Source organism: Petaurus breviceps, unplaced genomic scaffold (assembly GCF_028583685.1).
Source record: "Petaurus breviceps papuanus isolate PSGF00001 unplaced genomic scaffold, PetGlider_PUasm1.0 229, whole genome shotgun sequence".
In the NCBI taxonomy this organism is placed as follows: domain Eukaryota; kingdom Metazoa; phylum Chordata; class Mammalia; order Diprotodontia; family Petauridae; genus Petaurus; species Petaurus breviceps.
In genome coordinates this window covers 1,430,981-1,455,697 of record NW_027185903.1, presented here as the reverse complement: position 1 = coordinate 1,455,697, position 24,717 = coordinate 1,430,981, and the positions used below count along the sequence as shown (strand labels likewise).

The following is a 24,717-nucleotide window of genomic DNA, read 5'->3' as shown; positions in this document are numbered from 1 at the left end:
AGGAATGCTGATGATTTATGTGTATTTACTTTATATCCTGCTACTCTGCTAAAATTATTCATTGTTTCAACTAACTTTTTAGTTGAGTCTTTGGGATTTTCGAAGTATATCATCACATAGCCTGAAAAAAGAGGTAGTTGTATTATATCATTTCCTATGCTGATTCCTTCTGTTTCTTTTTCTTCTCATTACTATTGCCAGGATTTCCAATATAATATTGGAGAATATTGGTGATGGTGGGAATACTTGTTTCACACCTGATCTTACTAGGAAGACTTCAAGCTTATCCCCATTACAAATAATGCTTGCCGATGCTTTTAAGTAAATGCTTTTTATATCAATTTAAGAAAAAATCCATTTATACCTATACTTTCAAGTGTTTTTAATAGAAATTAGTGTTATATTTTATCAAAAGCTTTTTCTGCATGTACTTATATAATCATATGATTTTTGTTACTTTTATTATTGATATAATCAATTATGTTAATATTTTTCCTTATGTTAAATTATCCCTGCATTACTGGTATAAATCCCCCTTGGTTATAATGTATCTTTACAATATATTGTTGTAATCTTTTAGCTAGTATTTTATTTAGGATTTTTGCATCCATATTCATGAACAAAATTGGTCTATAATTTTCTTTCTCTGTTTTTACTCTTCCTTTTTTAGGTATCAGTATCATATTTGTTTCATAAAAGGAGTTTGGTAGGACCCCTTCTTTGCCTATTATTCCAAATCATTTATTTAACTTGTTTCTGTCAACTGGGAAATGGCCGAACAAGTTGTGGTATATGACTGTGATGGAATACTACTGTGCTATAAGAAATGATGAGCTCTGTGGTCTTAGAAAAATATGAATAGACTTGCACAAAATAATGAAGAGCTTAACTAGCAGAACCAAGAGAATACTGTATACAGTAACAGCAATATTATTTTAAGAACAACTTTGAATGACTAAGTCATTTTTACTATTATAAATACCCAAAATAACTACAAAGGACCTAGGAAAAAAGATGTTATCTGCATCCAGAGAAAGAACTAATAAATAGAAGTATAAAATGATTTTACATATATATGTATATATATACACATACATACATATTTGTATATAATGGTAGCCATCTCTAGGGGGAGGAAAAAAAGCACACAAAAAAGAAAGTTATATGATAACTATTAGATATTTGAAAGGAACAGCAAGTTATATATAATAGATATGCAGTTTCATGTGAAGTCATCTTTTTTCCCCTATTCTACTGTTATGGAAATGGTTGTTTTATTTCTTAAGTTCAGAATAAAATAAATATTTTTTTTAATTTAGTGAGAAAGAATTGTTCTGAAATTCTAAAGAAGAAAAGCAAATTAGAAAAGGTCTAAAATCCCCAAAATTAAAAAAAAATCAGATTTTGGTTTTCTTCTCTTTTCTAGTTAAACCGTTGTGACTTGTTTTATTGTTGTTAAAAAGATGGGGTATTCACCTCTTGGAGATGACCTCCAAGATGGGAAAGATAGCTAACACACTGGATGACAGAGCCAGGATCCAATCAGATATTGACAGATTAGAACACTAAGCTGAATCTAATAAGATGATATGCACCAGGAATCAGTGTAATGTCTTGTATTTGGGTATACTCAGACTAAATGAAATCTGCTATAAGAAGAGAGAATTTTGCACTATAAGCAGAGAGAATTTTGCACTATCTGTAATGTAATGCCAAGCAAAGGCAAACTTCCCAAGGTTCAGAATACCAGCATAGGTGCTCTCCATTTTATTCAGTGACCAACCAAGAACAGAGAAGATCAAAACATGACATCATTCAAAATACAGCATTTACTAAGTGTGATTAAATAATCTCCAAGTACTACCCCACCCCAGGACCTTCCAATCATTCAATCAATTACAAAGTCCTGGTTCTAAATACTACTTTACCCCTAGGCTGTACCTTCATTTAGTCCACCACAAAGCCCCTCTTCTCAAATGGAGATTAGTTTCCAATCTAAGTAAAGTACATTCGTTTGTCAATCATAGAACACAAAAAGGTCAAAAGTTCCCCACCCCTGGATCACAATTGAATCTACCCCAGAGTTACATCAAGTTTAAGCACAGCACTTAATACCCAAATGTAGGTCTTTTCTTCATCTTGACACAAGGCAAGTTCTCAGCAATCTTAGTTCCTGGGGAGACAAGGCTTAGCAAGGCCACAAAATACATTGCCAGTCCCTTCATTGATTCATCCTCTGTCTGTAGAACAGTCCTAGAACCCCTGAAAACATTAACAAAACCCTCTCCCAGGATTTCTGTAAACATACAACAAGAAAATCCTTCTTCAGGGCTTCTGAACCAACAGAAAGGTTCCCAGACCCCTGCAACAACAGCACTGTCCTTCACCAGTGGACAGTATTCATTCTGTTTGCAGGACAGTCTCCAGACCCCTGCAACAACAGCACTGTCCTTCACCAGTGGACAGTATTCACTCTCTGTCTGCAGGACAGTCTCAGGGCTTCTTAACCAAAAGCCAGGTTCCAGGACTTCTTCAACAACAGGACTGTCTTTCACCAGTGGACAAATCTGGCAAAACAACATCAAAACAGACAAAGTACCAGCAAAACAGCCATGTCTCCTCAGTCCTTGGCAGCTCAGGGGGCAGGTCTCAAAAGTCCAGGGCAATTCAAAGTGGCACTCAGCAATCCTTCTCAGTCTCTCTCCCTGCCTCCACGAGGTGCTGCTTCCAAAAAGTTCTTCTGCCTCCCTCTTGTCTCTCCAAATCTACTTCACCAGCTCCTCCCAGTTTAGGACTTTCTTTTCACATCAACAAGTCCATCCCACAGGTGGGATTAACAAGCTCTGGGTTTTAACACAATCAGTTTGAAAGCCAAGCCAATACAGGGGAATCTTTAATTGCCATTACTATCACACTATCTTACTCCACTTACATGGAGAGTAGCAAGTAAAAGTAGGGGAGGCTTGAATATCAGAAAGCAGACTTGGGTTCTGAGTGTGGATTTCATAGGTCATAGACAACTCTGACCACTTGAGGTGTGAGAAAAACACATACTGATGCCCCCACTGAGATTTTTCTCAAAGATACCCTAAAAATGCTTTCAAAATCCAGCTCACTCAATAACGTACAAATTTTCCAATTTAAAACAATTTCTAATCTTAATTCAACATATTATTAACATGTACAAAGGAAGGCATATTCAGTAAGATGTTCTTGTTTTCCTGCTCCTAAGCCCCTACCCCACTCAAATGTAGTAGGAGGATCTAGGAAATTATAGGAACAAATATTATCTAGCAATGAACTTTACTTGAATGACTAATTAATGTAAGGAAGGCTGGTTTGGGGAGAGCAATCTAAAGTTTTTTAGTATAGTGACCTACAATCATTTTCCAGGTTGGGCAATAATCCACACTTTCAACATTGTCCCTCAGAAGAATTTTCAAGTAGCTTTCTGTACCTTCAATCTCACCTCCCCCTTCTTTGGTGCCCATTGTTCTTCCTGTTCAGATCCCCAGGCTTCTCAGGCTCTCCTCACTCTCTTCCTTATCAATACTTGCTACTAGGAAAGAATCTAGAATTTTTACCTACTCAACGAATCAACAAATATTTGTTAAACACTATGTGCATTGCATTGTGTGCTAGGCAAATGAGGAGCAAATTATTGATAAAGTTTTATGTTCGGCCCTTTCCAAGTTTCTAATGCATTTTTAAATTGAGTAAAGAACTTTCAGCAAGGGATGAATTGTGTGGTTACATAATGCCAGACATCTGTCAGCCAAAAGGACAGGAACCCAGGTTGGTCAATCCACAACACTGATATCAGTCAGTCGATTAGCATTTATTAAATGCCTACTATGTGTCAGGCACTGGAGTTTCAGAAAAAGAAAAAAAAATAATCTCTATTCTCAAGGAGCTCTCAGAATCTAATGGGGATGGGGAGAGACAACATGCAAACAACTATTCACAAACATGATAGACTGTATACAGAATAAATTGGAGATAACACACTAAGGGAGACTGGGAAAGGCTTCTTGCTGTAGATGAGACAGAGAATGGGGGGGGGGCGGCAGGAGTGGGAAGGGAGTTCCAGACATGGGAGACCTCCAATGAAAATGCATGGAGTCAGGAGAGGCTGTGCTGTGTTCAAGGAATAGAAGGCCAACATCAGAGGATCCCAAATTGGTAAAGGAACACTGGTGGAAAGGTAGGAAGGGGCTGGACTATGGAGAGCAACCAAATGGTGCCCTGAAGTATTTGTAATCTCTCCAGATGAGGGCATTTGGTACACTATAGATGACAGCAAGATGTTGAGCAGTAATCTAAGGGAAGTTATGTATTGAATGGTGACAAAAAAGAATTTTACTCAGATCTTGACATCAGACATTTCATGCAGTACTCATTAGGATCATAATCATAGGCCTATAGAAGTAGACAATGAAAACTACGTAAAGTGTGCTCATTCTTAAGGACTTTTTATAACAACCTTGAAAAGTTGAATTTTACAATAATTTAAATCTACATACATTTACAGAATCCTTGTTTAATGAACTAATAAAATATTTGGAATAAGTTATTTTACAAATTCCTATTCAGCCTGTGCAAATAAATTATTTTTAAAATTTCTCTTCCAAATAATTATGGATCTAGGATAAAACATGTTTCAAATTCTGAAGATTAGTTCTGTCTACTATGATTTTAATAAAACATTTTTAAAATTTCAAGCCATACTATTATATAATATGCCATGGTATGATATTATATAAGTATATATATATATATATATATATGTATATATATATAAGTATATCATACTATTATGCTATGTATAATATTTAACAATATTGTTACCATAAAAATATTAGGTACTTGATAAAAACAATTCCACTAACTACTACATAACTTTCCCATTTAAATCACAACTCACATGGGTAGGATCAAAATGAGTGATAGTTAAGTTAAAAACTATTACCCATGCATTAATATGAGGTCACTACAAGAATTGTCTGTATGCCTCTTTGAGTAGCAGCAGTATTTTTAGGTTTTGGAGGATCTTTTTTTTTTTTAAACTATAGGATACGTGTAGGCCTTTCAACGATAATAATACCATTTTTATATTGATTTAAATTTTGCAAAGAGTTTTTACACATATCTTATTTGTACAAGTGGTTATATCTTATCAATACCCCTTTAGGAAAGGAGATACACCTGTAGCAGCAAGCACCCCAAGGGTCCTCAGGGTTTGCTGCCAATACAGGTTCTTGGATCTGCTTTGATAAAGCAAAGCAACTCAAAATGGGTTAACAAGCTTACTTTAATCAGCCATAGATGTATTGTTTACCTAGTTCAGGGGAAAGAGGTCAGCACCCCGAACTTCAGAATATACAGACAGAATTATCAAGACAGAAACAGATCAAGTAGACAGATTTCCAAACTGTCCAACCATTACATCCATACCCAATCAACATCTGGGTTTCAACATCTGGGTTTTTCAAAGCCAGGGGACTCTCAACAATGGCTTCCCAGAATTCAGATCAAATCACAGAACACTTCTCAAAGTGAGCCCCCAAAACAAAGCTACACATCAGGGCTTATATAGCGTTCTCCTGGCTCAGAGAATGTAACAACCTTCTGGACCCACTGGCCAATCAAAAAGTATCTACTGAAAAACAAGCCTCCCACCCCAGGCTCCAGGTTCACATTAGCCTAGGGGCAGGGAAGATCTTCCAAATTTGCATTCCCATTACAACACCACCGCACATTCTTTGAAGAAATGTTTCCATACTCACTGCTACTGGTTCAGATGAAAATTGCCTACCTTTTCTTGACCCAGTGTAATAGTAATGGCATTTAAAGATTCCCCTGCATTGGCTTGGTTTTTGGTTTGATTGTGTTAAAACCCAGAGCTTGTTAATCCCACCTGTGGGATGGACTTGTTGACGTGAAAAGAAAGTCCTGAACTGGGAGGAGCTGGTGAAGTAGATTTGGAGAGACAAGAGAGAGGCAGAAGAACTTTTTGGAAGCAGCACCCTTGTGCAGGCAGAGAGAGACTGAGAGGATTGCTGAGGGCCACTTTGAATTGCCCTGGACTTTTGAGACCTGCTGTCGGAGCTGCCAAGGACTGAGGAGACATGGCTGTTTTGCTGGTACTTTGTCTGTTTTGATGTTGTTTTGCCACATTTGTCCACTGGTGAAAGACAGACCTGTTGTTGAAGAAGTCCTGGAACCTGGCTGTTGGTTAAGAGCTACTGAGACTGTCCTGCAGACAGAGAGTGAATACTGTCCACTGGTGAAGGACAGTGCTGTTGTTGCAGGGGTCTGGGAACCTTTCTGTTGGTTCAGAAGCCCTGAAGAAGGATTTTCTTGTTGTATGTTTACAGAAATCCTGGGAGAGTGTTTTGCTAATGTTTTCAGGGGTCCTAGGACTGTTCTGCAGACAGAGGATGAATTAATGAAGAGACTGGCAATGTATCTTGTGGCCTTGCTAAGCTTTGTCTCCCCAGCAACAAAGATTGCTGAGAACTTGCCTTGTGTCAAGATGAAGAAAAGACCTCCATTTGGGTATTAAGTGCTGTGCTTAAACTTGTTGTAACTCTGGGGTAGATTCAATTGTGATCCAGGGGTGGGGAACTTTTGACCTTTTTGTGTTCTATGATTGAACAAATGAATGTACTTTACTTATGATTGGAAACTAATCTCCATTTGAGAAGAGGGGCTTTGTAATTGATTGAATGAATGTAAGGTCCTGGGGTGGGGTAGTATTTGGAGATTATTTAATCACACTTAGTAAATGCTGTATTTTGAATGATGTCATATTTTGATCTTCTCTGTTCTTAATTTGTCACTGAATAAAATGGAGAGCACCTATGCTGGTATTTTGAACCTTGGGAAGTTGCCTTTCCTTGGCATTACATTACACCCAAGCATGCCCAAGTAATCAGGAAATGAATCTCACAAAAGCATCAAAAGTATTTGATGCACTTCCTAAGAGATTGTTGATTGAAATTAAGGGCAAGTTTTACAATACTAATGAGTAACCTTTCAGTGGTTTCCTGTCCTTGCTAACAATGAATTCAAAACTGTTGCTAGTGACATTACTTCTTGCCGAAATATCAATGCTTGTTGTTGGCCAAGAGCTAACAATTTAAGAATGCCAGCTTTAAATCTAAATTTAAAACTAAGTGTGCTCAAAGGGCAGGAAGCAAATTGTGATGCCTGTTTAAGTGTTAAGCTTATGAGGTCAACCACAGAAGTCCTAGCTTTCCCATTCAGACTTAGAAACAAGGGCTGGGTCTTTAACTATATGTCCACCTTCTAGTCACAGTTGTAGTGCTAGAAATAAAAGTAATGGATAGACTTTTCATGTATACTTCAGCTGACAAAGTGTTCATTTGCCATGTTTTCTTCCTCTCTCACTCATTTTTCTTCCTCTAGCCCCAGGATGATTTAAGGTGCAAATTAGTCAGACACTCAAAGATTTTTTTGTTGAAAATAAAGTAGAATATCAAAAAAACACAGGCTATGAAAAGTTTAGAATTTAAATAAGGAAGAAAAATATGATTTGTAATGTTGGCACCATACTTAAGTTTGCTAATCATCAGATAAATCTCATTTATGACAAGAAAGAAATTCACAGGCTGACTGGTAAGTAAAATATTGGTATGCAAGTCATTTTTTAATTCTTATTTAAATTTCAGTTAAACCATAACTGAAAAAAGAAAGTGAAAGGAATTACTAAAAATTTGGAAACCTGAAAAGCTTTTAAAAAAAATCTAATCAAAACTACTAGCAAATTCAGCCTGAGGAATATTTAAACAATGATAAAACAGTATTAAGGGGAAGAATTTTGCTTAAGAAACCAGGCTAAAACTAAGAAAATAGTCCAAAGTAACTCTTTAGAGTAAAATCCTATGTAGTATTATACTAGACGTAATATCGCCTCTCTGCTAGGTCACATCAGAAACATCAGTAAAAATTGTACTTAGGGGTGGCTAGAATAGAATACCAGCCCTGGAGTCAGGAGGACCTGAGTTCAAATCTAGCCTCAGATACTTAACACAAAAACCTAGCCAAGTGACCTTAGGCAATTCACTTAACCCCAACTGCCCTACCTTCCTCCTGCAAAAAAAAAAAATTGTACTTAAAAATGGATCACAATCGAATACTTCAGAACTTTCAATGAACTTGAACCGGGATTAAAGAACAAGATTTTTATGGCCTCTAGAAAAATAAATGTGTTTAATGAGAAGAAAAACACCAAAATATACAGGAAAGTTAATGTCACTTTTCCTTATGAAAAATAAGGGGGTCAAACCAGATAATATCAGAGATTCCTTATCTAATACTCTATAATTCTACTGAAAAATTAGCATGAAAAATTCCACAGTATAAAATTAATAATGTTGAGTAACTATTGGGTTGGGAGAAGTGATGCTAAATTCAGTTATGGCCTACAATCATCTATTATTCATCATTGCCTCTACCCTGTCCTGTCAAGCATCAGAACTCATCAAATAATACAACAAATTCTGTGCCTGAAAAGGAAGCGTTGTTGGAAATGACACTGATATACCTAATTCAGTAGCAGCCCAAAGGGGAAAGCAAGAAAGATGGCTTATAAAAATGCACAAAGAGAGGAAATGTATCCTCGTTGGCCTGGAACAGCTGCATTGAACAGAAGACTCCATCTCTGACTCCCAGGTGGAAAACTCCGGAAAAGAGGAAAGGAAGCTTAGACGAAATGGATCATAGATAAACAATACGAGGGAAGCTGAAAACCTAGGGAAAGTAAGGAGAAGAAAAATAAATCTGGAATTTATACTACTGTATATTGGAAAATTTTGAGGCAATAAAAACGAAAAATATCTTTTATAGACCTTGTGCTCTAACGTATGTTCAGTTTCACTTCAAGTTGAAAATATTGTAAATTAGAAAATACTTGGGCAGTTTCTACCAAGCAAATGTTACAAAAATATTCAGTGTTTTTTCACCCATATCTAATAGCCTTCTTTGTAATCCTTTGGTGTTTTTAATACAGCAATACAAAATAAATCATTTCACATGATGTTTTTTGGTGATAAAAGTAATTTATTTAGGCTTCACAACCAGATGACTACGTTCAGTGTTGTAATTGCATTCTTGGCTCCTATCTTATGTTCATTTTCTTTTCCCAGTTACATCATTGTTTATTTTTTGCTCATCTATTGTACAAAAAAAACATGGCCTGGCTCTAGCCTAACTTCTGCTGACATCACCACTATTTTCCAAGGGACTTGTGTTTCTTCATAGTTTCTGACTCCTATTTCTCTACTGCATGGGTTTGATAGCATATCAAAGGCATTTGTTACTTCCCATATCAAGTAATATGCTCACACTTCAATCACTCAGAGATCTGTGACTTCAGCATTGTCGGCAGACTCTCCACTGATGCAGATGACAACCTCTCTCTATTTTAGAAGAGATTGTGATTGGTGCATTGCTGCAGCAACCAAAATAGTCACCAGGTGACCAACCTTCTGATGATCAGCTTTTCCAAGCTCATCTGGGCTGAGTGGTTTCTTTCTAGTATGATGCCCTGTTATGGAAGTGGCTTGTTGTATAGTCAAATTTAAAACTAACGTCTCTCAAGTGTAAACATGAAGAGGATTAGAAAGGATAGCTGTGAAGTAAGACTCTCCAGATACACTCTGCTAATAGACATACCATCTCTGGAACTCTACCTGAATCTATTTTACTTTGGCAGGACCCCCCAGGGGCATCCGCCATCCTGACATCACATCACAGTTTGCCATAGAAGTGAATGCCTTTTACACATTGAATAGGGCACCAGCCCTGGAGTCAGGAGGACCTGAGTTCAAATTCAGCCTCAGACAATTGCCCCCTCCAAAAAAAAAGTGAGTGCCTTTTGTGGGATGGTCCTTAGAACCACATTTATTTATATAGGAGATATTAGCCTTTGGTCAGGTTAATTTTCAAACAATGACACTAATTTATCAGTCTACCATCATCATTATTATCTTTTTATCTGTTTCTGTCTATCCATCTAATAATATCCATCTATCTTTCTATCTAGATAATGCATACATATTTACATTAATAGCTTATAAACACTTTTTACATGCTGCAAAATTCTTGAAACAGATTTCAAATATGTGGCTTTGGTCAATATAATTAGAAATCAAGTCTCATAATATCTAAGTTAGACAAAAATAGAGCTTTTCAAAAAATGGAATTTTCTGGTCTGGGAGGAAATCTGGCAGACAGTATGACTGAAATTGCATTTATAAAGCAAGCATGTGAACGTGACTTGAGTACCCCACTGCCATTCCTATTTGTAGATAAAGCTAAATCCTCTATACACCATTCCATAAAAGGGGCAGTATGAATAGTTTGCTCATAAACTATGCAAAGCATATAACAAATTGCCATGTGACTGCCCAGGGGTATGTGCGATATAGACCATGCAATTGGATGTCATTTGATATGATGTCTCGTTTTTAACATTCCTTTTGTGCAATAGAACGTCTGACTTTTGTAGGCGAAGTTCATCACTTCAGCACCTGCTAGCACATATCAGTTATATGATAAAGAATAAAAAATGAAGAAAACCTCTGGCATAAAGCATGTGATAGGGTGGAAAGGTCAGGAGCCAGGAGACCTGGATTCTGGTGTCTACTTGCCTCTAGCTAAGGGTAAGAGTCTGGGCTCCTCACCCCAACAGTCTACTTTAATATATTCATCTGGGATTGAACTTCATGAATGGTCCCTCTATGGTCTCTTCTAGTTTCAAGATGAATTTAAATACCTATTCATTGTAAATATCATCATGCCCTGCCTCCCATTTTCTATAATTGATAATGGGTTTTAAATACTGAAAAGTACCCCTAGGGGTATATTTCTCAAAAATGTGCTCTGTTTCTTTCTAGTATCATGTATTGTGTAAGTGGCCCATGGTAGCCAAAATTAAAACTAATGTCACTCAAGTGTAAACATAAAAAGAATGAACAAGGATAGCTTTGAAGTAAGATTGTCCAGCTCTAGGAGGTTGTTGTTATTTTTTTTTTAATTCAACTTTCTTGAAATATTGCTCAGCTTCTCCTATTCTGTGATTCTTTGGCAAAACGTTTCACTTTTGGGTTGGCTTTGTCCTAATTGTTGAGGTGATTTATAGGATTGATTTTTTTTTTTGCTTTTTTGGGGGGGTGAGGCCAATTGGGGTTAAGTGACTTGCCCAAGGTCACACGGCTAGTTTTTGTGTTAAGTGTCTGAGGCCAGATTTGAACTCAGGTTCTCCTGACTCCAGGGCCTGTGCTCTATTCACTGCACCACCCAGCTGCCCCTATAGGATTGATTTTTTTGAAGAAGCTGCCTCAATTTTTCTACATAATTAAATATTTTTCCATTATTTCATTAATTTCAAGATCAATATAAGATGGTACTGAGAAATCAACACAGAAGACTAGAACCTTTCCTATAAATATATAGTTTAGGGGCAGCTAGGTGGCGCAGTGAATACAGCACCGGCCCTGGGGTCAGGAGGACCTGAGTTCAAATGTGACCTCAGACACTTAACACTAGTCATGTGACCTTGGGCAAGTCACCCAATTGCCCTGCCTTCCCCCCTCCAAAAAAAAAAGCAAAAACAATAACAAATATATAGTTTAATATACCTCCTTCCACTTGCCAGAAAGACATGATTGACTGTGCCTCCTGACAAGATGGACACAATAAGGAATACTTTTTTCAGAGATGGATAGTGGGTCAGTTTGTTTTGCTTGAATATATCTTGTTATTGGAGCATCTAGGTGATGCAGTGGAGAGTTCCGAGCCTGGAGTCAGGAAGACTCATATTCCTGAGTTCAAATCTGGTCTCAGACACTTACTAGCTATGGGACCCTAGGCAAGTCACTCAACCCTGTTTGCCTTACTTTTTTCTTGTGTAAAATGAACCAGAGAAGAAAATGGCAAACTGTTCCATTACCTTTGCCAAGACAACCTCAAATGGGGTCATGAAAAGTTGGACATGACTGAAAAACAAATGAACAACAAAAAACTTGTTGCAAGGGCTAGGAAGTTTCTGTTGGAGGCATGAGTTTATAGGTAGTGATAGAGATGATGGGATGGAGAAGAGCATCAATGAAACCTTTAAAATGAAGAGTTCAGAAGGGGACGTGTTTATTTCCTTGTTAAGTTTCATATATACTTTTAAAAAAACATTCTGATACAATTTTCATTTTTGTTCTTTGCATAATGAAATATCTGTTGATTGTTGCATTCATAATAGAAAATTTAAATATATGGACAGCAGAGTTATATTTGCATATACTTCAATTAGTAACCTGAGACTTACGATTCTGTTCTCTAGCTTTAAAATAACTGACATTTTTATAACTCGTGCTCCCTCTCTCATCTCTGCCCACTGGCTTTCCTGGTTTCCTTTAAGTCCCAACTAATATCTACAGGAAGTCTTTCTCCACCCCTCATAATTCCACTGCCTTCTTGTTCTTAATTATTTCCTATTTGCCATATACACATAGCATATGCATAGATTTTGTTTGATTGTTTGTTCTCTCCATTAGACTGTGAGTTCCTTGTGGGCAGGACCATCTTTTGCCTCTTTGTATTCCCAAAGTTTGGCAAAGTGCCAGGCACATAACAGACACTCAATAAATGTTTATTGACTAACTGACTTTAAAAAGAAGAAATGTAGTGCAGGAAGGGACCCAAGAGGTTAAGTAGACCCAGACCCTGATGCTACAGATAAGGAAGCTGAGGCCAGGGAACATGAAGTGATTTGCCCAAGGTCACATAGGTAGAAAGTGGATTGGTGGGTTTTTAATTGGCAGAGAGACCAAGGGCTTTCTTTTCCCTACTTTCTAGCTCTTTGTATGCAGGATCTTGGGCATCTTAATTGACTGGTGAGTAGAATTTGAACCCAGGTCCCAAGACTACAGGTTCAGTGTTCTTTTAATTATCTCATTTGATCTTCACAACTTTGTGTATTGAGAGACAAATTACCATGCAAACAAATGATTGCTAAATTTATCAGGAATTTTGATCATATGTAATTGCAGAGTCCATCCCTAAACAGGGCATTCTAGTGAAGAAAGTATTTGTCTTAAATAGCATACATATATGTGTATATACATACATACAAATATATGTGGAGAGTGAGAGACAGTGAGATGGAGAGAGGAGAAAGACATAGGAAGACAGTGACAGAGTAGAGACAGAGAGACTGAGAAAAAGACAATACAGAGAAAGACAGACAGAAACAGAGAGCCTTTTATTTTCTTACTACGTTTCTAGATTTCTGAGGGACTTCATTGCAAAAGGATCCACACATACTCTGTATGTATAATATAGTTGCAAGGCTATGTAAGCAGCAGCCCACCAGATGTGTGCTGTGTAAGAAAAGTTTTAAGGCTAACCATGTGTAAGGCCAGCCCTTCTTTATCTTCATCAACCCATTAAGATGCCCTTATCATCTACAATCCAAAGTAAAGATTAGAAAGTCGGGATCCAGAGATTGTATTCTATAAGCAGGACCCCCAAAGAATAATGGCACAAAAACTGGCCCATTATGCATGCTGTTATGGATGCTGCATCACCAACATAGGACAACACAGGACTTCTCTCTGGGACGAATTGGAAAAGTACTTATGAAGGGTGGAAGCAAAATAGTCATGTCTTAATCCTAACCACGGGCAAGCATCCTTGATGTACATTAATTTATCAAAGTAAAGCCAGGACCTATACAGATGTTCATTGCTTTCTTTCTGTGCTGAAATACAGCATTTTCACTGCATATAAACAGAGAAGAGAGGGACTGATCACCCTTACTAACCTTGACAAAAGCTAAGCATTGTAATTGCTCTTTCTTCATGAATGGACCAGCTTCTAACCAACCTGGAAAAGCTTGTGAGGTCATTACTATAGGCATTATTAATATTATTATCATCAACATTTCACAGATTAGGAAGCTAGTTTAGAGAGGTATAGTTACTTATCCAAGGTCACACAGTAAGTATTAGAGGTGAGAGTTAAACCCACTTCTCCCTGACCCATGCTGCCTTGTAATGTAATACCAAGCAAAGGCAACTTCCCAGGTTCAAAATACCAGCATAGGTGCTCTCTATTTTATTCAGTAACAAACCCAGAACAGAGAAGATCAAAACATGACATCATTCAAAATACAGCATTTACTAAGTGTGATTAAATCATCTCCAAGGCCTACCCCACCCCAGGACTTTCCAATCATTCAATCAATTACAAAGTCTCTGTTCCAAATACTTCTCCACCCCTAGGCTATACCTTAATTAAGTCCACCACAAAGCCCCTCTTCTCAAATGGAGATTCGTTTCCAAACATAAGTAAAATACATTCATTTGCTCAACCATAGAACACAAAAAGGTCAAAAGTTCCCCACCCCTGGATCACAATTGAATCTACCCCAGAGTTACATCAAGTTTAAACACAGCACTTAATACCCAAATGGAGGTCTTTTCTTCATCTTGACACGAGGCAAGTTCTCAGCAATCTTAGTTCCTGGAGAGACAAGGCTTAGCAAGGCCATAAGATACATTGCCAGTCCCTTCATGAATTTATCCTCTGTCTGTAGAACAGTCCTAGAACCCCTGAACACATTAGCAAAGCCCTCTCCCAGGATTTCTGTAAACATACAACAAGAAAATCCTTCTTCAGGGCTTCTGAACCAACAGAAAGGCTCCCAGACCCCTGCAACAACAGCACTGTCCTTCACCAGTGGACAGTATTCATTCTGTCTGCCGGACAGTCTCCAGACCCCTGCAACAACAGTACTGTCCCTCACCAGTGGACAGTATTCACTCTCTGTCTGCAGGACAGTCTCAGGCCTTCTTAACCAAATGCCAGGTTCCAGGACTTCTTCAACAGGACAGTCTTTCACCAGTGGACAAATCTGGCAAAATAACATCAAAACAGACAGACAAAGTACCAGCAAAACAGCCATGTCTCCTCAGTCCTTGGCAGCTCAGGGGGCAGGTCTCAAAAGTCCAGGGCAATTCAAAGCGGCCACCAGCAATCTCTTAGTCTCTCCCTCTTCACGAGGTGCTGCTTCCAAAAAGAACTTCCGCCTCTCTCTTGTCTCTCCAAATCTACGTCACCAGCTCCTCCCAGTCAGGACTTTCTTTTCACATCAAAAAGTCCATCCCACAGGTGGGATTAACAAGCTCTGGGTTTTAATACAATCAATTTGAAAACCAAGCCAATACAGGGGAATCTTTAATTGCCATTACTATCACATGCCTCTAAATTCAAGAAGGAAAAAAAATTTAAAGGAAATACAAAACTTGTCTTGGTTTTATCTGAAAGTCTTTTTTGTTGTTGTTGCTATTGCTGGGTTCTTCTTGTTTTTATTCTTCCCCATCAATGTTTAAATGTCAGTTCTTCTTGCTGACAGTTCAGTTCATGATTCTGGGGTTCTTGTAATGAACCTTCATGAGAGTATTCATCTACCTAACCACACAGTCCATCTCAGCAAATGAGGAAAGTGTTGTCTGAACAAAAACAAAGCTAAATCGAGTCAAAATAAACCAAAACACCCACCATCCTTCCTCATCCAGAGGCTCTCACATGAAAAGTGCTGGTATTTCAAGCCGTGAAATTTAGAAACCTGGAGAAACAAATGCTAGTTTTCTAATGAAACCAGATGAATACATACTGTGAAAGTAGTTAGTCTCTGCTAATGAAATCAAACAGTTGTTCACATTCAAGAACTGCTTACAGCATGTTATTTCTTGTCTTTCAAAATGTAATAGAAGAAGTAAAAGCAAAGTAATGACCAACTTCCTCACAATGCAGGCTATTATTTGAACATAAGCCAGTTTTAGTTTTGAAATCAATATTAGCAGACTGCAGGGCAGAAAACAATGGATGTTTTAAATTTCAATTTATTTTTAATATATAAGTAAATGTAGCCAACTCAGTAACAAACACATATTCTGAAAAGTTTTACAATTTTCTTTCAAAGGGTTTTTTAATGAAAATAGAAAAAAAGTTTGAAAACTTTAATAGACACACACACATACACACATATATCATAATGAGTCTAATAGTTTTGAAAGAAAAAAAATCAAGAAACTGAATGGCGCATGCCATTGTTTTTAGTTAATGTTTGTTTTGACCTAACAATTACTTCCCAATAATTTCCTCCCTTCCAGCCTCTTCTCTTAAAAAAAGTTCAATAAAAACATCTACTACACTGATTTTAATTGAGAGTACATGGAACTTTCTGTTCGTATAGTCTGCTACTCTTAGAAGAAAAGAAGGGCATGTATTTTAAGCTTGGTCCTCTAGAATCAATATTTTCTCCTGTATTTGATCTGAAATCTGTTGTCTTTGAATGTCGGCTTTATTTACATTTTCATTATTGTAGTTATCATACATCTTGTCCTTTTGGTTTTATATTCTTCACTCTGAACACATTTGTAGGTGGCTTCTCATGTTTCTCTGAATGCTTCATACCTATATCATTTTTAATAGCAGAATAACATTCCATTCCATTTATATGCCACAAATTATTTTTACTTTTTTGCATTTTAAAACATTTATTCCATATGTATTGATATATGTTTCCCTTGTTAGACCATAGAATCCTTATAAATAGGGAATGTTTTATTTTTAATTTTTGTCCCCAGTCTCTAGCACAGTGGGATGGGGAAAAAAAAGGGTTGTATAGTGCAAATCTCTATTTTGTACCGTTTTTGCTTTTCTTTTAAAATATATGATAAATTCAGCACATCATTTTCAAAGCTGACCTACATATCTGAAGTTCTATTGATCAGCTCCAATTTATTCTTCATATAATTTCTCAGTGCATAGTGATTTGCATAGTATCTCCCCCATTAGATTGTAAGCTGCTTAAAAGCAGGGACTGTCTTTTGTCTTGTATATCCCCTGCACTTAGCACAGTGCCTAGCACATAGCAGATTAATCAATAAAATAAATCTTTATTGACTAACACCCTGGACTTCTTTCTGTTCTGTTCTTGTCTTTTTAAAAATTGCTTAAATGAACCTTTCTGTCTCTGTCTCTGTCTCTCCTATCTTTCCCAACCTTTTACCAATTCTTACTCAATCTAAATATAAGTGTGATTCTGGAAGCTCCACACTCTTCCTTTCTCCACTTCCATTACGTGAACCCCCAGTCCCAGAAATGTTAATTCACAAATGAAGCAATAAGGTATTTTCAAAAGATATCTAGATTCAATATAAGAGGATCTGGGCCAAATCCAGGCTGTGATATTCACCCTATTTACCCACTTGTAGCCACCTATACCACTATTTGAACCTCAGTCCTCACTCCCACATACTTCTGCTAAAAATGGGAGGTTGAACCAATTAACCTCAATGGGCCCCTACCTCTCCAAGTTTACACTATTGCTTTCTACATTTTGTTCCTTTCAAACTTTAGAATGATTCCTATTCTCCCTTCATGAGGTTTACCCATAAATATTCTTTGTTCTCTCAATGATGCTCAAAGTATGGGATAGGATTAGGAACTGGAACTGTGATTTTGTTGATATTAAACACCCTGGAAAGAAAGCACCCTCTATCAAAGTTGGCACCTTCTCTGCAATTCAGAATTTTAGAGAGTTGCCTGGGTATAGACAAGGTTAAGTGACTTGCCCAGGGTCAATATGTGTGGGAAGCAAGAATTCACCCTTCCTAATCTCATTTAAGCTCTCAAGAAAGGTGAGATTTCAAAAAATAACAGTAGCCACCTCTGTCCCTGAGGAATGTAAACATTAATTCATCTTGCTTGGTCTTTTCTAACCACCTGCCAGAGGCATGACCTTGAATAAGTCACTCAATCTCATTGAGCTTCAATTACCTCATATTTAAAGGAAGGTGGTGGATTCCACAATTTCTTAGGTCTCTTCCATGTCTAAATCTATACTAAATGTACTAGGTTCTGAAGATGCAAGACAAAAAACAAGACAATTCCTGCCATCAAGGTGCCTACACTCCACAGGCTGGTTCTTGATGGCTCCTGGCTTCTTTCACGTCCCAGCTTAAATTTCACCTTCTGAATCTTTTCCTACCCCCTTCAATGTTAGTGTCTTCTTACTGTTATCTCAAATTTATCTTGTATATATCTTGTTGCTACCTCATTCTTTGTATTTGGTCTCCCCTATTATACTCCCTGTGTGCAGGGATTAGGGTTTTGGTTTTTTGTTTGTTTGTTTTGTTTTTGCATTTCTTTGTATACCTAGAGCTAAGCACAGAACTTGGCAGATAGTGGTGGGGGGGTTTTTTTGGAGGGAAGAGAGCAGGGTAATTGGGGTTAAGTGACTTTTCCAAGGTCATACAGCTAGTATGTCCAATGTCTGAGGCCAGATTTGAACTCAGGTCCTCCTGACTCCAGGGCCGGTGCTCTACTCACTGTGCCACCTAGCTGCCCCTAGTAGTGTTTTTTTTTAATACTCTATCACCTATTTATCTTTCTCTGCTTATTTTATCATATTTCTATGTGAGCTAAACTTGGAGTTCCTTTCTATCAATGAAAAGTGGATTTTAAATTGTTTCCAATGTTTCTGGGCAGCTTTTTGGTATGATTTCTTGAAGTATGGTCTTTAGGATATTCATGTTATATTTTCCTTGGAGACAATTTTCAAAGTGTCTCATAACATTTTATATTGAAGGTTAGTTGCTTTGGCTTGTAGAAATTATGATTATTCCAATCTTGTCATTTTATTTTGTTCTTTATCTTTTCTGTCTCAGGATTTTTGAAGTCTATATCAACTGATCTCTTTTTTTCAGAGAATTCATTGTGTTAGAAATTCTCCATTATTTGTCCTAAATTATTCATTTTTGTCTCTTTGAATTCTTGTTTAAGAGTTTTAATTTCTATTCTAGTTTCTTCCCTTAAATAGTTTATCAACTTTCTAATATTTATTCAGTCAGTAGTTTGAAGGTTGGGTTCTTCTTGTTGTTAGTGTTATGCCTGTCTATTATGGTTTTTACTTTATTTTACTCCCTAGTATTTATAATATTTCATTCTTTTTTTGTAAATATTCATTCATTCAATTTTTTTCCAGGTCCCACACTGGTTTTTCAGTGATGTTATTGTGATTAATTCCTACCATCTATTTTTGATATTGCTCTTATTTTGCTTTCTTTGGTATATTTCTTGCCCTTTCAAAGTGATAAAAGGGAGCTTAGCTTATACATAATCTTTCAATTAGACACAGTACCTCAAGTCTGTCATTAATTATATACCCATTACCCTACCTCCTAGCTGGACAAAACTGGAGGCTGGAATTTATCTAGAATTGGTCCTCTTTCACACCACGACCATCCTCATCTACAATCATTGCTATCTGGGCTTCTCTTATCTTTAAATTGCCCCATTGCTGCCCAATACCCTCACCCTACAAGAATCCAAAGGAAGTACTTCATATGTAAAAATGTTTTTTCTTTTTCCATTCCACAAAAACTTACTTATCCTATGGCCCATTCTTTCTGGGCCTCCTCTTTACTAATAAATAAATTCTTGCTTATAATTTAATGTTGTCCTTCCTAGGTAATGGAGTTACTTTTAAAATAGAGCCCATGGAGGCACAATGCCTATACACAAGGGAATGGTCAAAGTGTCCAGTAGTTGAATGAACCTTACAAAGTAGTGAGCTAACCCTAACTAGAAATAGAGAATAAATGACTACTTGTGAAAGACATCATAGAGGTAGTTTCTTATGGAGATGTTACTTACAATAAATTATCCTTGTGATTATGTCCAACTTTGATACTGTCTGGCTCAATTAGCATGGATTTCAAGCAGTGTGGCAGGTCAATGGAGATGTAGACATAGTGGTCTGTCCATGCCCCTCACATCATGTTGTAGAGATGGTTGACTGTTCAAACCATGTGAAGTGTCATGGTTTCCAAGGTACAGGCCATGTACTCAAGGAGACTTTCCTCACTTTGTCTTCATATCCTCCAAGAACTAGTGCTAGTGTTTTATACCTTGCACATAATAGGTACTACATAGCAGGTACTTAATAAATATTTGTTGAGATAAAATTAATTGGATTGAGAAAAACCTCTTCAAAGTTGAAGCTGTGGCCAGACCTCAATGGGGCAGGGCTGACCCAAAGAGGTAAGTGATTAATCAATTAGTACATAGGAATATTGATAACATTTTGACCTCTTGATGATAGCAAATCATGGGGCTTGTCTCAAAGACAATCATATCTATCCTTATTCCTTAACATTTCCCCCACTCCACTCCCTTCTTCTATTCTGCAATCTCCCACCTTTCTCCCCTCTGAGCCAACACTGGCCCTTCAGGACAGTTATATCCTAACCACCATTGAAGTACCTGCAGCAGCAGTTATGCAGATACCATTGGGCAAATTCATATCTCCTTCTCCTCCTCCTGCTCCAGCATACCTATCCCCTTACCCTAGGTTACCTCAAGAATATGGAAGGTGTCCCTTGCGAGGGTGACATCTGTTTTCCATGGTAGTGTTTAAAAGTTCCTCCTTATTATAAAGCAAAGTGAGACTCTGTAACTTCTACCTATTCTATCAATTCCCAATTTTGCCCCTGTAATTGTACATAATGTCTACTCCCTCTCCCATATGATAAACATTTTCAGGATAGGGTCTCTGCCCCCATGAGTCTCCATGAGAAGGAAAGCATCATGGTTCTGGTTAGGAAATAGAAACACCTTATATTTATATAATGCCTTAAAGATTATAAAGCATTTTACATATATTATCTCAGTTGATCCTCACAATACCCCTCCATGACAGGAACTCTTATTTTCATTTTACAGATGAAGAAACTGAGTCTCAGAGAGATTAAGTACATGCTCAGGGTCACATAAATAGTAAAGCAGCTGATGTAGGATGCAAACTCAGGACTTGTTAACTCCAAGTCCAGCCTTCTAATCACTAGACCACACTCCCTCCCACCAGGGACTACAGTGAGAGGATATTTTTTTAAGGATTTGCAGTTAAAGATAAACAGTCTTATGTAGTAGAAAGAAAATGACTTCTGGGAAGATAGGCTTGGCTCAGTGCTAGGTATAAGATCCTGGGCGAGTCATTCATATTACCTCTCTAAGTCCATTTGGTCATTTATAAATGCGGACAACAAAACCTGTTTTACTCTAACTCATAGGGTTCATATGAACATAGTGCATTGTAAACCTTAGTAGCATAGAGTATGAATGTGAGTTATTGTTATTATTATTGTCATTATTATCTTCTTTCGTCTAGACTTTCTATTTCATTGGCATAAGAAGTCCAGTGGTCCCAGTCTCTGAGAGGTTGCCTCACTTACCCTGGGTCACAAAGTCAGTAGCACTTAGCCAGGTCTTCCTAGCTCTGAGGACAGCTCTCTCTAATTTGGTTTATCAGCTACTTTTCATAATAACGGCAAAAGGGAATTCAAACACTCTAAAGATAACATCACAAGTAAACCCAAATAAAGTTACAATGCAAATAAAGGGGGAAAATTTGCTGGACAAAAGCAGAACTGAAAGAATACTGACAACATCAAGGCATCAAAACAATATGCTATAAAAAAATAGAAGAGTGAGGATGAATCAATAGTTATAACCAAACACTTTTAAATATTTTTTTCCTTAACTGTTTATGGTGCTAAAAAAAGGGGGGAGGGAGTCAGAATCCTATGAAATTAAGCCCTGGACTTAATTTAAAACCATGGGTTTTTCCTGGCATGAAAAGTGGGGAATAATTTTGTAGTTCTTCTGGGGATAGTATAAAATGTGCTAAACCAACACCTCTGACTAGAAATGAGTTGTCATCTCTCTTCAAATACACACCTAATTAATAATTCTCCAACTAATTAAAGCACAACATGAAAGTTCCTTTGACAAATGTGTAAAAGGTTGATTTATTCAAAAGAAGCAATTCAGCATTCTTAGCCTCAAAGTTTTCTCTCTCAAACCCTAGCCCACACAAAAATGTATTATTCTAATGCTGCTATAAAACCACTGAAGCTTTCTTTAGATCCAGTGGAGATTATCATTGTTACAAATTCAAAATAAAGGGGGTGTCATCCCCCCATGTGCAGATAAAGCATATATCTAAACAAAAAAAATGTAGGCCTTATGAATCTGTGACCTTGAGGTCAAAGGTAGGGAATCCCTGAATGAGAAGGGACCTTAAAGATCACTTAGTACAAACCTCTCGCTTTACAGACTAGGACACTAGACACCAGAAAGATATAGTAACTTTCATAAGGTCACCTGGGCAATAATAATAATGGCATATATATGCATATATATACACATACATATATATATGTGTGTGTGTGTGTGTGTGTGTGTGTGTGTGTGTGTGTGTGTGTGTGTGTATAGTCTGCAAAGAGAATTTTATATGCATCATCTCATTTGTTCCTTACAAAAACTTTTGGGTTAAGTAGCAGAGCTGAGATTTGGACCCTATTTCTCTGACTTCCCATTCAGTGAATATGCCCTGGACTTATAACAGTCAACACTGTTACGTATAACACACAAGTGATTAGCTGGGTCCTGTAGCTCCAACCCTAGTCTTCTGTCACCTTAAAACTAAAAGAAAAAAATTTAACAGTCAGTTTGAAAGTCATTGTGTTAGTATAGGCCTCCTCACTGGTTAATAATGTAAGCTGAGACCAAGAATTCAAAGAATCAAGGTGGGGCGGGACCAAGAGGGAGAATACTTCCTGCCCCAGAATCCTAGCCTGGCAAGTATTCCTGTATGAAATATATAGTTTGCCTGGATCACTTACAACTAGTCGGACCCTGGATCACCCTTGGTCTAGAGGACCCCCCAAAACTGGATTGCTTCCTCAGGGCTGTTATAAGAAAAATGTCCAAACCTAGTTCAGTCTGTTAGCCCCAAATGGGACAATTAGCTTCACACATTTTTACTATTCTATAGTTTGCTCCAGATCTCCTAGTTAGTCTTTCAATGAGTAAATCATATCGAACATCTTTAATTAGTGTCAAATATTAGTCTTTTAAACTTTGACACTTCAACAAAGACATCATCTTTTAGAACAATTGGCAAGATCTGATTGGGTGAGATGGTGTTAGAAAGTCAATGTAGGAAGGTTAATGGAAATCAGCAGTACTCTGATATTCACAACTCAGAGTAGAGAAGTGGGAAAAGTTATTGATCATTATTAATCTCATTATGGGTGTCCACACTTAGGTCACGGAGAAGGAAAAACAAAAAGAAAATAAATTTTCGAAGTAATTTGTAACTGGAAATATATATTCAATGGATTTATTTCTCTTCTTCCTTATAAGAGATTTTAAAGCATTTCAAACCACTGAGCATCATGAGAATCATATTTGAATTTAATATCTGTTGTTGCTGTTCAGGCATTTTTCAGTCATATTGAACTCTTCTCGACAGCATCTGGGATTGTCTTGGCAGAGACAATGGAGTAGTTTGCCATTTCCTTCTCTAGCTCATTTTATAGATGAGGAAACCGAGGCAGACAGGGTTAAGCAACTTGCCCAGGGTCACACAGCTAGTCTGCAGCTAGATTTGAATTCAAGAAACTGAGTCTTCCTGACTCCAGGACCAGCACTCTATCTACTGTGCCTCCTAGCTTCTCCTTTGAATTTAATATAGAGGTAGTGTTTTCTATGCCAATTATTAGGTTGGTGCCCTCCACTTAATTTTAAATAAATTTTGTTTTAATATCACCTTCCATATTCTTTACCATGTCTTATAAAAAAATTGAGAGAAGAGAAAAGCAATTCAGCAATAATAACCAAGTATGTCAGTATATGCAAAGTTTCCCACTTAAGTCACCTACCTCTGCAAAGAAGGGAGGAAGCTGCTTTTTCTTATCTCTTCTTTTAGGTTAGAAGTAGTCATTACAGTTACACGGTATTCAGTTTAGTTTTCATGGTAGTTCTTATTCTTTCTTTTTACATTGTTATAGTCATCATATAGTTTACATTGTTATAGTCAAGATATTAGGAGACCCCCTGTTTTCCAGAGCTAAGGCCCAGCAAACAGGTTGTACCCTGAGCTTGGAATAACAACAATCCTTTGCACTCACCCTCTGGATGATCTTAGTCACAGCAAAATCCCAGAATTGTTTCTGTTCATGAAGCCAAGCTATGAATCAAACTTATCACATTGTTGCTGTTACCCCTCATTGTCAGGGCTACAGCTCACTGTGTAGCTATAGGAATAAGTACTGAGATCTCCCCACAATGCCTTGTCCTCTCCACCAGGGGTAGGGCTCTGGTGCACGAGTCCTTGCTTGCAAGCCATTTCCCTCACTTTGAAATTAAACTGTAGTTTGATTCCTGACTCTGCCGTCTCTAGCCTGCTTTGCTCGGCTCTGGCCACCCACAAGTTAGAGGATGGTTCCATATGGTTAACATCATTCGTATGTGTGTCTATGTATATGTATATGTGTATGCATATGTATATATACAGGTATTATATGTATATGTACATATATTTATGTGTGTATATATATACACAAATACATATATTATTTTCCCAATTCTACTTATATCAGTAAGTTAGTCAAAAAGCATTTAATAAGGACTAACTTTGTGCCAAGGACTGTGCTAAGTGTAGCGTACACAAAGAAAGGCAAAAATATTACCCATCCCCAAGGAGCTTACGTTTTAACAGGGGAGCCATTATGTGAAAAGCAAGGTATATGCAAGATATATATATATATATATATATATATA

At 37.3% G+C, this 24,717-nt stretch overlaps 1 protein-coding gene across 2 annotated transcripts in view; it reads right to left on the bottom strand.

Annotated features, from left to right (window-relative positions):
* IQCK (IQ motif containing K) overlaps window positions 1-24,717 on the bottom strand; it is a 167,890-nt gene that overhangs the window by 40,584 nt on the left and 102,589 nt on the right. The window lies entirely within an intron of this gene.